This window comes from Aptenodytes patagonicus, chromosome 1 (assembly GCF_965638725.1).
Source record: "Aptenodytes patagonicus chromosome 1, bAptPat1.pri.cur, whole genome shotgun sequence".
NCBI lineage: Eukaryota > Metazoa > Chordata > Aves > Sphenisciformes > Spheniscidae > Aptenodytes > Aptenodytes patagonicus.
The window spans coordinates 55,385,301-55,399,219 of NC_134949.1; positions in this window are offsets into that span (position 1 = coordinate 55,385,301).

A 13,919-nucleotide genomic window follows, 5' to 3' on the forward strand; every position below is an offset into this window, starting at 1 on the left:
CCAGGCTTTCACCGGGGCCCTGACTCAGACACGCAGATTACTAGCACATAACCAAAATGTACATCCAGGGAAAGTGACTTGTCACCTGCAGGATCTCATCCAGCTTATTCCATCACTGCTTGGAAAACAGCCATGGCTTGGAATGCCAATGTCCACCCCCAAAAAGCTTCTCTTTCATTTTCTGAGCCCCCACAGCCCCTCTCGGCTACTAGGTTATCTGTAGGCGCTGAGACTTCCCACAGAAGAGAGCAGCAGGGAGTGCAGGGAGTGCCGCTTCCATCTCCTACCCTGGAGGTGGAGAGATTTAATCAAGTGCTTTCCACAGAGTTTAGGGCTCCTAGCAGTGATGATGGAGAATAATGAGTTTCTTTCCCATCATTATGAGGTTCTCACAGAGGCTTTCCCTGTAGTGATCACACCCTTCAGGGATACAGTTGCATCTGCTGGACACTGCAGATACCTGCTCTGACCCCATGCTCAGCATTCGCCTTCAGGCTCTCTCCTGCCCACGCTAAGGCCACAGTTTCTCTTACATGTCTGTCTTTTTAGGAAGACATCCAAGCTGGACTGAAAGACTTCAAATGACAAGGAACTTACTGTCCCTAAACTGCCCCACTGGCTAACCAGCCTCGCAGTTTGGAGTGCACACCCTATTTCTAGATGGCCTTCAGCTGTCAGCCACTGAGGTGACTTCTGTATTAGTAAGCTAAGCAGCTCAGGCTATCCACTCAAACCCTGACATGCAATTTTCTGCATTGTTAAACTGTTAGCATGCTTCATGGCAAGTTTTGGCTTGTGGCAGCTAGTACTCTCCTAACAACAGCAGGGCTGAGTCTGACACCACAGGTCAGGGCATCATTCCCAACAGGTGATTTGGGCAAGGCTACCTTCTTTGGGGGAGAAGAAATTTTGTTCAGAGGGATGCTGTGCCACTTGCCCTCAGGTTCAGAGAACTAGCCCTGGATCACTTTATTTACTAGTGTAGGTGTAACCTAGATTTCAATGAGACCTTTTCTGCCAGCGTTGTTTACTATTAGAAATCTCTCTCCCAAGTGAAGTATTTGTAGACTGTGATTAAGTCAATTCTTAACTTTCTCTTATATAAACTACTTTTTGAGTCCTTTCCAGTTTTCAGCATCCTTTGAGAAATACAAACAGGAAAAGAGAAGACACTACTCCAGTATGATCTCACCAGCCATGCCTGTACCCCAGGTCCCTCCCAGCTTCCCTTCACCTTATGAGCATAGCACAAGGCACAAGTCCTTCTGTCCTCTCCTGTGTACCTCATTTCCAGGGTCAAGAATCCTACAGATGTGGGCCAACTGGACAATACCCTAATCTGGTCCCTGACATGAACTCGCAGGGGACCAAGAGTTTAAAGGATGCCAAGTGACACTTCTGCTGCTCAGCTTGGACACAGAGTTTAGTGGGACTGAAAAAATGAAAATGTCCCACTTGCTATTCCCCTTATACATTTAGGAGTGATGTCTTTCCTAAACTGTTGGGGTTTTTAGCCTAAAGATTATTTACCGTGACGCCCATATCCTCTATAGTGGCACTGTGTTCCAGGATACTGTCTCCAATCTCCCTGGTGCATCCCACATACACACTCTGCTACAAGAAGGTAGCTGTGGCATTTCGTTGTTGAAATGCACTCAAGAGATCCAACTCTGCCTGTGCAATTTGAGCTGGCCTTGCTGTTGTTGCCCTCCCCACTAGTATTTGTGTGACATGCAAATATGCCAGCAATTAAATTTTTCTGGTAAATGAGTTCAGTACCATCAGGCTAAAACTTTACCTCTGTAGGAACCCCACTAGAAGCACTTGCTGATAACAGGATCCCCCCCGGCAAGTACTTTCTGAAGTCCAACCATTGATAAGCTTTCAACCCATACAATTGAGGCTGTGTTGATTATCTTTGCCTCTAAGCCTGCCATCCATCCCATACAGAAGGTTTCTGTATCACAGCCCACGGACTCTTACATGCCACGGTCTTGATCATTACATCATAATGCAAAAATAACTGTACTGAAAATGAAAGGATGGTTTTGTATGTAAGGCAATGCTCTTGAACACAGTTCCAAGCTCAGCTGTACAGGTCTACAGAAACGCCACTCCACCGCTCTACCTCTCGTTTTTATGAGCCCAGCAAGGCTCAGTCATTTCTGTTTGCGGGGATGGCACCACCAAACCAGGGAGTCACTGCAGTGCACTCAGTGATAGAAGTTAGGTGAGCACATAGATGGTGTCATCCTGTCACTACACTTGCATTCGTGACTTGGGGATACACTGATGCGAGCACTGCACTGTTGCAAAACAAATATTACACAGTTTCAGCCTCACCAGCCCTCTGGTGTGACACAGCTGTCACTGTGCCTCAGCACAATTGTCACCACCTTGCTAGGCAACCATCACAACATGGTAATGGCCTGTCAACATACAGCAGGAAGGTCACAAGGCCAAATCTTCAGCAGCAATCTCCAGGACTTCTTTTGTAGAGCTCCCTTTGGCTGGGTAGCTGAGGAAACAGAGATTTTCTCCAGCAAGCAGTATTTGCATGGGTAATTAAAAAAGAAAAAAGGGAAAATAAAAGCCTCAGCCTGCTTTGCAAGCACAAGTGCAGTTTGTTACTATGAAGCTGAATTTTCCAGCCATCAGAATGAGTTTTATTCTGTATCTGCCCCTTTTCTCTCTTCCCCCAGCCAAATACTGCACTCTCTGAGTCAAAGGCAAAGTTTTAGGGGTTAAATCCATCCCCCTTGGAAAACACCATACCTGCCACACTGGGAGCTTATTGTCAGCACAAAGACTTCCCCTTGAAAAATGACTGGTAACTTCTACTGGGGCACTGTTGCTTAGAGGGACAAGGCTTTGCCTTCAGCAGGGAACTAGGTGGCATTAAGTGCAGAGCACTAGATAAAGCTAAGAAAGCAGGAGACTTATTGTGCTAACCCTTATCTCCAGAAACACCTTTGACATGCAGAATGTTTGTTCACCGTGATTACCTGGGTGGAGAGGTTACTGTTGCTTAAATTATTTACTTTTAAATCCACAGCTATTTGCCTCCACCCTTCTCATGCTGCCCTGTGCACCCCAGCACTAACACATCTTAGCATAACTGGGGAACACCAGGAAGGACTGTAAAGAGCATTAGGAGGGTGGATCCTCGGGGATACATCTGGCAAGAGACAGAGACTTCCACTGGGACCAATCATCAGCATGAGAGAGCAAAAAAGTCACCGGCCTCTGCTGTAAGGGCTGCTGGGCAGAGGAGTCCCAGGAGAGCAGAGGGCACAAGTGAAGTAAGACCAAACCTGGTAGAAAGGCATCTATTCCTTCCCCTTTCCCTGCCCCTGCCAGATCAGAGGTTGGGGTGCATTTCAGTTAATCAAATAAATACAGATTTATAGGCCTCATGCACAGTGCACAGGGTGGATTTGCTCTCTCCCATGCCTGCTGGTGGGAAGTAGGTCTGGCTCCCTCCTGCCAATGCTCTGTGCATCTCAGAGACCTTACACCATTCCTTACCAGCTGCCTGAAGGGAATGAGCAGCAGAATTGAACGGAAAGGCATGGCTCTGGATATCCTGGTGACTCTGCCACCACCACTGTACTGACAAGACACACCTTCGAGTGTAGAAGAGAGATGGAAAATCAGCACTGGGTTACTGTTTAGAAGGAGCCTGTGTTCCCTGAGGTCACTGGCAACACTTGCATTGTTTTTTTATAGTGCAGGGCTACACCCATAGTCTTCATCCCAGCCAAAGCAAGTTCATCTTCTGGCCTGTAGTGTGTTCTCCTGTGTCCAGTCCAGTTTTGGAGACCAGAACTGATAGGCTAGGCTTCCATTACTGGGTTTCCCTTGGGAAGCTATTCCACACACCAACAAAAGTCAGTTGCTAGCAAAGATTTCCTGATACTCAACTGAAAATTTCCTTTCACACGAACTCTTTCCATTACTCCAGCTATTTTATTTTGGATCTTCTCCCTTAAGCAGCGTATTCTGCTTGCCTCCATCCTTCCAAGACAAAGTTTCATCACTGTGTATGCAAGCCCAGCTTTTCAGAAGTGCCTGTCCCAGCCCTGCCATGCCCTGGTTCCGCCCCCTCCGTCAAAAGGAAGCACATGCAATGCTGGGAGCAAGAGCCAGATTTTTCAGAAATGATAAGAAACCACAATTCCAGAGCAGTCTGTGGGAGCAGCAGCTGTGACCACCTCCAGCTGCCCACAGCAGGCAAAAAGCCTACAATCCTGGCGTGACAGGACAAGTTGCCTCCAGAGGCAGGTTTCACGGCTCCTAATGACAGCCATGTGGTCACCAGCAACAGAATAACTGAGGTGGGAAGGTCAGCATCACATGCCTAGAAATATTCCTGAGCACATGGAAAGAAAATGGCTTCCTTCCAGGCCAAGCCTTGCCCTCTGAAACAGGGACCCAGACCTCTGTGATGGCCACGCTAGTGATCACTATTGCATTTCAGCATCACATTTACCTCTAAGGACAGCGGTGGCTCATTATATTTCTGACCAGCACCTAACACGTTGGGGCCCTAGCTTCTCAGCATTGCCATAGAGCAGATAACAGTAATAATCATTAGTAATAAAATGGTTTGGTTTGTTTCCTCAAACTGTTAGAATAAGGTGTCAGTAAGAGTACTGAGCATTGTGCTTGTCTTTCATACCAGTGCAAATTTAATCCCAGTGCTACAAAGGTATTCCTTTGGGTATATGAAGCCTTAGGGACACTTTAGCTCCAGGCACAAGCAGCCATATTCCCCAACATATGTGTCTATTCCAGATGTCCTGGTGATTGTATCACACAAAGAACAATTCTAGCTCTTGATAAAAAAAAAAACAAGTCACTTATTCCCCAGAGCTATTAACCCGTTGTTCCCTCAGCAGTCTTCTCAGGGAAAAAGTCACAACATGTGAGTCAAACTGAGGTAGCATGTAGGCTGAATATGGCCCGGATACATGCAGACCATTATATTACATTATATTATATGGGGCAGCCTAGAAAGCTAAATTGACTCAGACAAGTCCCTATAAAATGTGTCATGGCTTAAGTCACTCTTGTTCAGCAGTTTATTACTATCCTCTCAGCTAAGATGCACGAGCTGAACAGTGCCTGTAGTAGCATGAACTGAAACAGGACAGCATAAATCATATCCTGCAATAGTTAACTTTTAAAAAGGTGAATGGATGCCTTTAATCTCTCAGGGGTTGAGAACTAGAAAATTGATACAACTCTTTTATAATATATTCCTCCACCTCTTGAGTGCATGTACATACACATACATCTATTCTTCTCAGAATAAAGCTCACTTACTTTAAAAGTAAAAATTCAACAACCAAACACGAACGGTTCCCAAATGATACTAATGTAGAAGAACATAGCCTCTCTAGTCTGCTCAGATTTGCAATACAAGAAAGAACATTGAGGCAGATGTTTCCAGGCAAGCAGGCATACAATATGAGTGGAACAGTACCTTGGTGTGATGCCAGAAGTTAAGGTAGCTGGACCCATTTGGATCCCGGAGACCCAATACAGTGTGAAACACCCAAGGCTATTGCACAGACAAAACAGTGAGCTCCCCCAGGAAAGGGATGTGTTACGGGGTGCAGGGAGCCGCTGGCCGTTATCAGAACATACAAGCAGACAGAATCCCATTGGGAAACAGGACACCTCCCTCACTTTTTTTTTTTTCTTTTAGGGAAAAGACACACCTGCTTCCTCTGTGCCAGGCCTTAAGTACCAGACCAGCAGCTCAATGAACTTTGTCCTATTTGTCATGACAGGGGCATTTACGACAATAAGTGTGGTTGCTAGCATTATAAAGCACTCAGTAATGCAGTCAGATGAAAGCATATACAGGCCAAGCAAATGCAGAGATAACAAGTAAGTCTCTGTTCCAAGGTATTTAAAATGGAATTACAAATTATCCACCTTCCTGGAAACTAGGGGTCAGATTACAGCAATTTACTCTAAGTGGGCAGGGAGGATGCAAGAGATCTAAAGTTTTATTCTTCAGTGGTAGAAAAGTCACTAGGAGCCTGGGTGAACTGCTCTACAAACAAAATGCAGCCCACTGGCCACCGGCTAGACTGTTTGGACAAAATCAGTTGTGGAACCTACACAATGCTTCAGACAGCTTTAACTGTTGCTGTGTATGTTTAACACCACAGAAGAATAAAGTCCCCTTTTTGAATTGCTTTTAAAGTGGGTATTTGGAGACCTCAAAACTAGGAAGCCCTAAACGCAAATAACAATTGCCTTGTGGGAAGAAAGTCTGTAATCTTGAAGCCTGGCACTTACAAAAGCATGTAGGTGTCACAGGCTTCTTCACGGACTCCCCTCACAAAGCCCCTTTCTGCCATGCCTGTACGGAGTATTTAGACAGAAGGTTGCATGGGTTGGATTTCAAAGCAAGGAATGCCAGAAGAGATCTTCCAGCTGTGAATGGCCTCCAGATGTGGGTTTTTCCTCTCCAGGCCTGGGGGAGGGGATAAGAATGCCTTACATTTGTCTCATAAAGTTAAATGGAAAAACATTGTCTACTGAGGAGGGTGGGCAGGCAGAGAAGGTGGAGTCAGAAACTGGGCAGAACAGAACAGGGAAAAAAAGCAGAACCACAGCTGAAATGGTTCAGGACACGTATCGTTTTAAAAGCTGTAGTCCCTGAGTAGAGGTTGGTCATGAAGACATGGCAGACATCAGTAATCAAGGCATTTGAACTGGAAAGGGCTGAATAAACCAAAAGGTAGTTTTCTTTGCAGAAAGTATATTCTCCCCCTCCCAGAGCTGTGACAGGATCTTAGATTTGAAACACCCCTGGAGAGACTGTGGCCAGGACCGCTTTCTGGTTGAAACTGTGCTAAGCCACAACCGACATGTTTCTGTTGCCAGCACCCCACAGTCCTGGACTTGTAGCTAGTTATCTTTTCCTCTGCAGAGATTGTCCGTGGACAGTTTATACCTCCTTCCAGCTTATTCATGCAAAATTATTCTCCTCGATTGAAATTCGTCCCTGAGCAATGAATCTGTGCAAGCTGGAAAGACCAGCGTCCCTGGGGACAAATTTTACTCTCAGTTATTTCTGCAAATGTTCTACTCATGGTTGCAAATACGCAGAATCCAAATTTCATTGCTGATATGGAACTTGGCATTTCCTGCTTGGACAGTTGTAACTGTTTGGATCAGACAGCCAGAGTATATTTACTGCTTGTCCAGCAAGGGAAGACTATGTCTCTCTTCTATCTCCTAAATGTCTAAGGACATCTACTGCCCTGGCAAAGCTAATAGGGAAAACAAAGCTTTTCTCATTTTAAAAAAAATGACCACAATCTTTGCTTACTTTCACTCAAAAGTCCCTATTTCTGGTTTATGACGTGGCCTAGCACAGAACATTAGGAATGTCCATAAGAGATGTCAGCCCTCCATCTGGAAGTTTGAGGTCTTCTCCAGCTCACTGCTTCACTTTCCACTTCTCCTGTAATATCTCACCAGCTGTCAGATAATAATTTGGGAAATGTCTGTAGCAAAAAAAAAAAAAAAAAAAGAGGTTTACTAACAATGTAAGATGACCTGTACTAGCCAAGACTGAAGAACCAGTATCTCTTCTTTAGCAGTCACCAGGTATTAAGGAAAGAAGTGTAAGAAACAGAGGAAGCTAAACTACATCCCATCGCCTTCCATCAGCCGGCTGTTTAGGACACTTCTGATGCAAAGGTAGCATTTGTGCTGCTGCATTGAACAGTCATCAAAGGAAATATGCTGCATAGATGTGCCCAATCCATTCATGCATCATCTTCCACAACAGTCTGTGGTAATGAGTTCCATTATTCCTTGATGCCTGTGTGGAAAAGTCCATAGTTTGTTTGTTTTAAACTTGTTGCCTAATCATTTTTTCAGGTGCCATTATTTTTTGTGATGTGGAACTGCATGAATGTTAGTTCTCTGCTGACATTCTCCATCCCATTTGTGATTCCCTTTCAGGCATCCCTTTTCCAAGATTAGCGACCTATGCTTGCCCAGAAACTGTCTCCTACTTCTGATGACCGTTGATGTCCTCTCTATTCTTACTAGTGTTTCTCTGTGCTCTTCAAAGGAGTAATCAGAAGCACTCACAACTTTCAAACTTTCAGCAGACCATGAAGTACACAGAGGCGTAATCATGTTCTTTGTTCCTTCTGTACTCATTCCTAACATTTCTGTTTGGCTTTTTGACCTCTCCAGAGCCTTTAGAGAGTGTTTTCAGCAGACTGCAATGAATCCAAGATCTCTTTCTCTGCTGGCAGCAGCTGACTTAGAGCCGTTCAGTGTGTAAACAGCCAGGCTGTTTTCTTCCTCGTGGAATTCCCTTGCATTTGATGCCACTGAATTTCATCTGCCAGGGAGTGCCCAGGCACTCGGTGCCAGGAGATTTTCTGCAACCCTTTGCAGTCAGCTTTAGATTGCCTCTCTGGAATAATTATGGGCCACAAGTAAACTGTTAACTTGCTGTTGACATTCCTCCAGATCATGACAAGTGTGTTGAATAGCACTAGTGTTAGCACAGAGACCTGTGAGGTCCTTCTGATGAGCTCTTTGTCGAGACTGACCATTTGAAGTGCTCAGGTTGATGCTTGTTTTCTTACTTGTGATCCCATTTGGCAGAGCTCTCCCTAGCCAGGGCTCACCTTTGAGAGTGGTCCAGTGCACAGGACTGCCTGGCACCAGCCTTTTACAGATGCAGTGTGCTCAAACAGCAGGTATGTGAGGACACTCTGCGATAACTAGACCTAATTGCTTTAATGGCCTGGACCTTAAATCTAGCAAATACAGGAATGGAACAAACTGGACACAGATGCTTGCTGGTTTCTATGTTGCCGAGTTCCAGGGGATGTGAGGGCTGCATAGGAAAAACAGAGTTACTGCATGGAAAAGGTTGGGGCTCTTCACATCAGCGGAGGATGCAGATCTGCACCAGCCCCCCTGCAACTCTTCCCTTCCGACTAACGACTTGGATCGTTCCTGATGTGTCCCTTCCCTTTCACTACAGCTGATGAAGGCAGGCAAGGATACCTTGGGCAAGCTTCCACCAGCTGTGAACAAGCCTGCACACAGAAGGATCCTCCTTGTGCCATCCATCAAGAGTGGGATGGATCAGAAAACAGATCAGTGGGCCAAGTGTGGGCACAGCACACCCTCCACTCTCCTCTGCCAAACCACAGGCTCTCTGAGCCAGGATCACTTAGAGGTTTGTCACCCCGATATCCTCTTCTGAAACACCCCAGCTCCTCCACATCCATCCTGCAGACTCCCTCAGCTGGGATTCTGACCTGCAAAATGTATCATCTGCTCCTGACTTTGCAGCTGTAAATAGCCTCACGGTCATGTGGCCTATGGTTTCAGGTGCCACAGTGTCTCCAAGGTGAGAGGGGCCACCTTGGGGGAAAGCAAATAAGAAAGTATCCCAGGCATGAAAATGCTTCTGTGGTTCTTGAGACAGGAATTTCTCTCACACCCATCCCCTCCCCTATATTTCTCCCCACTGCTAGGTGCAGCTGAAACCCAGCAGCAGCAACAGTGGGCAAGTATAGTCACTCCACCATCTGGGTATCAATTACACCTGCAGGTGGAAACCAAGCAATCAAAAACAAGATGTCAGCTTTGCCAGAGGATTCTCCCCGACTCCCAGTTTGGGCCCGGTGCCAGTCCTCACCCTGTTGCATTTCAGCATCCCAACTCTACCCATGACAGACTGGCAGGTGTTTGTTCAGGCAGAGGCATTTCACTTCACATATCTTCAGCCTTCATGGAAGGCAGAGAAATTCCAGAGCTGCTTTCCTGAGCAGCACTGAGCAACCCAACACCACTGACAGCTGGAACAGGCAGAAAACAACCACCTCTTTGTGTCTGGGTCAAACCCTCCCATTACTTGTTTCTGCCTGTTGACATTTCCCTAGACGGCAAAAGGATTTTTAAATTACAGTGACAAGCTGGCCTTTCTTGTATTAAGAACTCAGCTTTACAAATAGCACGTGGTACCCAGCAAGGTACCGACCGAGCAGCAGCCTAACTTCAGAGACTGCTCTCCTGGGAGAAGAAACCCCCACAGATCTCCTGTGACTCAGTGCCTCTCAGCTTGGTGACTCTCTCCAGGCATTTTGGGAGGGACACAGTGCATACTCGGTGACCTGCGCGGGTGAGCAGCATCAGCTGCTGCTGGGACAGACTCAGCTGCCAGCCAGCGCGGGGAGTGGGACAACCAGCAGCTGCCGCTTGTGTGAGTGTTGGGTGGGATTGGTTTCCAGCAACGAGAAAGGCTGGGAATTCATGTCTCCAACGCACCCACATATCCTGCTCCCCCACAAGAGAACAGCAGAGACAGCAGTAAAACCCCTCTGAGAGATGGAGGTGCAGGTCAGCTACCAAAGACTTTGCAGCTTCCTTTTTCATTGCTGTTTCCTCCCTGCTTTCACTCTGCAATCACTTATTTTGGTAGTTGTGACATGCAGAGGTCTCTGTTAACTTTCAGAGCTCCATCATGCCCACTCTTTGGCCCACGGCATGGGTATCACCTCTACATTGAGCCATGAAGATGACAGCACTGGACTGGAACAAGCAGATGGGAGGCAGCACAAGGGACCTCCATAAGCAGCAGTGCAGCCCACAAGCATTTACTGCCTGGTCAGAGCTGGTCTGCCTGGCCACACTGCTGCTTCTGAGTGACATGGAGCCTGTCCTTGCCATGAAACTTGGAGGGGTCAAAGGAGATCGGTACGTTCCTTTCCCTCCACCCTGACCACTTTTCTTACAGAGAAAAGGACACCACAGCAAGCCAGATGGAGCTGCTGGTGATGCCTGCTGGGAATAGCTGCTCTGCAAGTGGTCTGTGAGGCAGAACGGCCTCCTTCCACATCATCTGTGGAAAATATCACCAGTTTAAGGAGTATAACCAGCTATAAGGTACCTGAGTTACACCTCAAGTACCACATGTGGGTTCCTAACGCATGGCTCGCTGCGTCTTTAGCCACAATAATAGAAATGGGATGTCGAAGTGGCCTATCACCCTGCCTGCACATTGCTCACCGTGACACACGCACAGCAGCATTGTGAAGAGGATCAGAGCCTGCACTCAGAAAGCTTTTGCCCTGTTCTTCTGGAAGTGATGAAGATGATGGTGCCCTTTGCTCCTCTGTGTTTCACCCTGACCCAGTACACTCATCATTCATACCAAACCTGGCCACTGCAAAGCTATTGTTGCAGGTTATTCAGTCTGTGCCTTGTTTTGCTCAGTTTCACCCTCTAGTCCAATTTTGACCAGTATTATGAAGTAGACCCATGCTCTTGCATATCACAGAAGACGTAAACTTTGTTCTCAGCAAGGTAGTACCTATAGCTTTGGGGTTACCCTTAAGCTTCAACCCAAAGTTCAAAAATCCTCTCAAATAACCACATCCTCAGCATTTCTTCAGCCCACCTCCAAGAGTCCTTATTCTTCCCCTGGGAGCACTCTTTACCAGTCTGCCGTGTCCTTTGCTTCAATTAATTCATTCTCATTTTTTATCTGGTTGATCACGTATCTCATGGGGATGGTGGTGCCCAGACTTACCTATCAAATTCAAGGAATCATTTTGTGCCATTGAGACGTTTTTCTAATTTTTGTTCCACACCCACAAAGCATCACCCTTCATAAGCACACTTGAAGTAAAAAAGCCCAGGCTTTTACTTCTCTGTGCTATCTAATCACCCTCAGAGCCAGGCAATGTGGTGAATGCTCCCTTTCTCCTCCCCCTTGTCTAGCTCATATCTTCCCCCACGCTCCCAGCATGTAGCTGCACAGGGACATGATGCCTCTGACTTTGACTAGTATTAAGGTACCACAGACCAGCCAGGCAATTCCTCAGTCCCACAGCACTGCTGGGACTACACTAGAGTGATCCCCTGCCATAGGATTTGAGGCAAATTCTCTCAGCAATGAGAACCTTTAGCTTTTGCTGTCATTACCATGGATAGGGCCTCTCTGGGGGTGAAATATGGCTCTGAAATTTGTGGATGCAAGAGGGACATCAGCATCTGAAGAGCTGTTAATGACATTGGCTGCCTTCTCCCCCGCTAAGTGTTATATCACGTTGCAAGCTCTTCTCCAGCTCTCTGTCTGCTGTTCTTGTTAAGTGGCTTCCAGCTTCATTTCTCTTGCAAGTTCCAAAGGCTCCCGCCCTCTGAATAGCTAACTTTGGGTTTATTTTCCCCCAGATAATAGGTTTGCATTTTTCCAGTTTGAATCTTGTGTTATTATTTCCTGCCCATATCCTGCCTCAAACACAAGGGAGCCACGAAAGTGGTGACTGTACATTACAAAAGGAGAAGGAATGGAGTCATGAAAATTTTTGTGTTTGTGAATGCACAAGGCACAGAAAGGGAGCGTGTGTGTATGAGGGGAAGCAAAGCATAATTTATGTTCCCTCTCAAAAGATCAATGGACAGCTGGCAAGAAGCAGGGGAGCAGATAGCAAGGAAGAAGAGCGAGCCTAGTTCAATGCTCCGTCTCTGTGCTGAGGTGAGAGGTTTTCCCCCACACAAATTCTCTCTTTACCACCAGTTTCTTGACATGGTGGCACTGCTTCAATCCCTGATTCAAAATCAGAAAGGCTGCCATGAAGTCGATGTGAGTTGTTCCAGTTCTGTGCTGCTGCAAATAAACTCAGAAGCTGGCCCATAGCATGACACGTGTAGATGTTTCCTCTTTCAGAAAGGAACCATGCCTCTGCAGTCACAGCAATTGTTTCCCTCTTTGTCAGGGAATGAAAAAGCAAACCTAGGGAGTCTCCCCTCCCTTCTGCCATGCCACAGCAACAGGAGGGAGAGGACTTCCCAGCCTCCTGCCAGCCCTCTGCACTTTGCTCAGGGACTTGGAACTCGGAGGCACTTTCCTTATTGGCTGCATCACCCATGGTGTTCAGCCCTCGCTGCCCTGCCCTGACCCTGTCAATGCCCAGCCTGTCTTTCCATCTCAGCTACACTTCCCTGATTTCCTTCTCCTCCCTCCTCACTATGCACTGAGCTTAGTGCTTTCCTCCCCTCACTAACCCTTCCCCTCACTGGGAGACCAGTACAGGTACCACTGCCATCCCCAGCAAGCCCTCCCTGGGATTTTCTTCCAGTTGAGTTGAGCAAGTGATCTGCCTGCTTGGTTTGTTCATACACTAGATCCCTTGCAGTCTCTCCCATTTATTCTTCTAGGCAAGCACTGTCCCTTCTGACATACATGTAGAGCCTGTGACACTGCAATGTTACTTAAATAAATGCATCCTGAGATTACAAAAGCAAGATATTGTAGAGAGTGAGAGGCAAGTACAGTTAGCTTTCATGCACCCTCCAAGACCTTATCTCTGGCTGCAGAGGGAGATCCTACAACTTTCCCAGGACACCAACATCTGCTCTAAGAAAAAAGTTCAGCACACCTTGAGTAGAGGTGACACCTGCAAACAGTCCATGGGAGCAGCGGGTAAATAGAAAGATGTCCCTTTATCAAGCCTCAACTGCAGCACAAATGCCACTTGCCCTTGCCTTGGCCTCTCAGCCAAGGTCCGTTTCTACAGCCAGTGACACAGTTGCAGTCCAGGACAGTCATGCAGGTAATTCCCTTTTTCAGCACTGAATGAAAGGGGAACAATAAGGCACTGTCAACTCGTGCCATTTCTTGGTGCTTGGAGGATTTTTTTTTCTCCACTAACACAGTAAAACCTGTTGGTGAAGCAATCAGTAGCATGTACTGTGCAATACAGCAGCCACAGAAGGCAGAGGTAGAAATAGCCACAGGAGCAGCAGAAAGCAATAAAAAAACCCTCCTTGGCTGCCAAAATGGATGAGGGAGACCTTCATGTGCGGGTGGAAAATACCACCAGCCACTGCCTCTTTGATGTGGAATGCAA